At 49.1% G+C, this 3,515-nt stretch overlaps 1 pseudogene across 1 annotated transcript; it reads right to left on the bottom strand.

The window, feature by feature from the left end:
* Positions 1 to 835: 835 nt before the first annotated feature.
* LOC105820527 lies at positions 836 to 2,119 on the bottom strand (annotated as a pseudogene). The gene has a single exon (XR_001138010.1). The product of XR_001138010.1 is annotated as a single-strand selective monofunctional uracil DNA glycosylase pseudogene (transcript).
* Positions 2,120 to 3,515: the final 1,396 nt, after the last annotated feature.

The following is a 3,515-nucleotide window of genomic DNA, read 5'->3' as shown; positions in this document are numbered from 1 at the left end:
ATCTGAAAAATGTCTCAAAGACCAGTCTTAGGTTTTACAATAGTGATGTTATCTACAGCAGTGACTGGGGAAGTCGCAAATCTTGCCCCTGTCAAGGAGACCTGACCTTAAGCCATGAGCAGTTACAACAGCAGGGAAGAGAGGGAACTGTGGCTGCGTAACTTTTAGCTACATCTATACTTTTATCAAAATCAGAGCTTTATCACAATTCCTGCTTTATGGCCTTATTTTAATAGAGTTAGTTTCAATAAGACAGTTTTTATCCCTATTTTTCTATAATCTTCTATGACATTGTATTTGTCGTTCCCCATTTCTCATGGGGAAGCTGTGAGAATCCAGGATAAATTCATTGCAATTATAAAAGAAAAACCTTTACAAAAAAAAAATAAAGGAATATAGTACTTTTTTTTTTTTTTAGGGTTTAGGAGCTTTTAATGCTGTGTTTTCATAAAGTCATTGGTCCATCTCTGGCAGGGCAAGAATGTGCCCCTCGCCCTGGCCACAGGTGGAAGCTCAGACTCCCCCATAGCAAGGTCTTCAGAGTGGAGAGGGGCTTCCCTTGTAGTGTAGTGCAGTGACACCCCAACCCAGAAGCAAGAATGTAAGGAGAAGAATACATAATGAGCACCCATATGCCAGGCCTATGCAAGGCACTTTCCAGTGTTTTCTCAGTTAATCCTCACACCAACCACATGAGTAGGCATCCCCATTTTACAGATGAGGAATCCTGAGGCTTAGAGAGGCTAATCAATTTGTCCGTCATAAAATGCACAAGTCTGTCAAAGCTGGGATGAAAATCCAGGTCTTCTGACTTTCCCACTCTGCCACACTGAATTCTCCCTCTGGTCCAGCCTCAGCTTCCCATAAGTTCACTTTTAATATCATGTCCCATGTATGTCCTGGCCCTCTGAGGAAAGGCGTTAGCAGCAGGATGGGTAGGGATCCTGGCAAGATTCCTCTGAAACAGCAAATATGACCTTAGAAGTCACTGTCTAGGTCACTCTCCGCTGAATAGCGTTTCCCAAGGAAACAATGAGGTAGAGCAGTCTGCGAGTGCAACAGAGCCCACCTTCTGTCGATTCTCTGTGGAGTCAGATACCACAAAAGGGGCAATGCTCAAAGGAAGGTGAAGAAAGCAGGAGTCAGGAAGGCGAACAGAAGTAGTGTCAAAACTGCCACGGCAGGTTGGAAGACAGTCAACAGATCAAAGAACATGTTTCCCAGCAACCGGGGAGCCCAGGACCTTTTGGCTCTCATCCAGGAGGTGTCTTGTCATCTGCTTGCTCAAAAATGACTCGGAAGCCTTGAATACGTCCTATGCCAGGCCCCAGGGGTATTCATTTCGATAGCAGGGACAGCAGCCCCAACTCATTCAGTCTTTCCTTGGCTACTGCCTCCCAGCCCTTGTTGGCCTGGGGGTTACGGGGAGAGGGATGCAGCAGCCCCTCCACCTGGACCTCTGGCATCAGGCCTGACAGAGCCCGCCGTGCCCGCTGCTCCGCCAGTCGCCCCACTCCCACCACCAGCCGCACCCCCAGCAGCTGCACCTGCCGGCAGAGGGCTGCGTCACAGATCCCAAGAAGCTGCTCTCGTTGCTTGGCAGGCAGCTCAGCAGGGGTGAGGTTGCGCCCGCTGGGAGTCAGGAAGAGCAGAGGACACAGATTGTGGACAAAGCAGTGACGGAAGAAGACCTCAGGCTGTCCACAGAGGTTCTGGAAAAAGCCCCAGAATCGGGCACCGCTCACCTCTGACTGTGGGCACTCCAGTCCCAGCACTGGTCGTTTAGGGTGCTCTTGGGGAGGGGTCAGCACAGGCCCCCCAATGCCCAACCAGTCCCGGACCATGCTCACTTCCCCAAAGGGCACTTGGGGTCCTGGCAATAGCGAGTCACATAGTTGCGATGTGGCTCCCACGCATACTCCACAGGATTGTAGATGATGCCCACTGGCTCTGAAAACTGCAACTGGCTCAGCTCAGCATTGAGCCGAAGCTCCTCCTCCAGGAAGCCCTCAGCCAAGCTTCGAGGGCAGGGCTGGGGCTCCATCAGGGCACCTGTAGGCTCATGGAGGGATCCCAGTGGGAAAGCCTGGGGCACAGCCATGCTGCTGTCACCTGGTCCAGCTCCCCATCTTGTTTCCGGTTCCTTTCCCCACCCCCGGCGCGAAGGCTGTTTTTTTTTTTTTAAATCTACCACAAATATAATCTATCCCACCGGGTGTCACAGTAGAGAGTTAGCTAATGCTAAATTCAACAGCCAAAGTAAATCTAAACGGGAATGGCCTCTGTCAAAGTCCTGTTTCCAGGAAAATGAGAGGTGAGTAGAGAAAACGAGGGCAGCCTTGCTGTGGAAGCGGAGAACCTAAGGGAAGGGCGAGACAAGGCCAAAGAAGTGATGGCTAGAAGAAGTGGCTGGAACGGAGCCAGAAGACACAGGGCCTTCTAAGACACCTTTCAGATTTTATCCTCCATCCAAGAGCAGTAACAGGCCAGCTCCAGGTCTGGAGGAAGAAGATGACACGACACTTCCTGCCTGAACAAGTCAGACGGGCTGGGCTGTGGAGCACACCGTGGGGGCCAGAGTGGATCTGGGGAGACCACCGAGGAGCTTCTGCAAGTCCTGGGCAGACCTGATGCCGAGTGGAAGTCAGAGGCTGCCTTGGACAACAAAGTCCGTTCTCAGGTGGCCACACTGTCCTGTGTGATCGAGCCATGGAGGAAGATGAGGGATCATAAAAATTGTTACTGTCCATGGTTTATGTAGGATTCCAGGTGTGCATGGGGTAAAGATGAAATGAGGGTGAGCTCATTGCCTTCCTACTGGGTTTACCTTAGGCCAGTACTTTTACTGGTTTTTAGTTCTTCAAAGAGGTTCTATGGCATCAGAATCAAAGTACGTGTTAAAAATGCAGAGCTCCAGACACAGCCTTAGAAACACTTTATCAATAAACAAAGATTGCTATGTAAAGGATGGGTTCCCCGATTTGATGGGAAAATAGGATTAGAGCTCTCGAGAGCTGTTAAATGAAATAAGCACAAGACCTTTGGTCTGAGGGTTATCTCCAAACTTTTAGTTCTCTAATCAGGAATTGCAACCTAACTTAGTATATAAAAAAGCCAAAAAACCTAGCCAAGGAATATATGTTCTTAATAGATTTCAGGGTCTTAGCCAATCGCAAGTAGTAAAGCTTCAGGCAATCACAGGCTGCCACCTGTCCAGACCATGTAGAAATAAGAGAAATGCATAGCTGTAACCAATGAAGCTATTTCTGTACTTTCCTTCTGTTTACTGCCAATAAACACTCATTGCCCAGATGGCAGACAGGAACCCTCTGAACCTCTTCTGGATCCAAATGCTACCCAATTCATGAATTTTTCTTTGCTCAAATAAGCTGTGAAATTTAATTTGTTGAGGCCGGTGCAGTGACTCACGCCTGTAATCCTAGCACTCTAGGAGGCCGAGGCAGGCCGATTGTTTGAGCTCAGGAGTTCGAGACCAGCCTGAGCAAGAGTGAGAC

This window comes from Propithecus coquereli, unplaced genomic scaffold (genome assembly GCF_000956105.1).
Source record: "Propithecus coquereli isolate 6110/MARCELLA unplaced genomic scaffold, Pcoq_1.0 Scaffold53, whole genome shotgun sequence".
Lineage (NCBI taxonomy): Eukaryota > Metazoa > Chordata > Mammalia > Primates > Indriidae > Propithecus > Propithecus coquereli.
The sequence above is the reverse complement of the archived record's forward strand: the minus strand, read 5'-3'. Positions and strand labels throughout refer to the sequence as shown.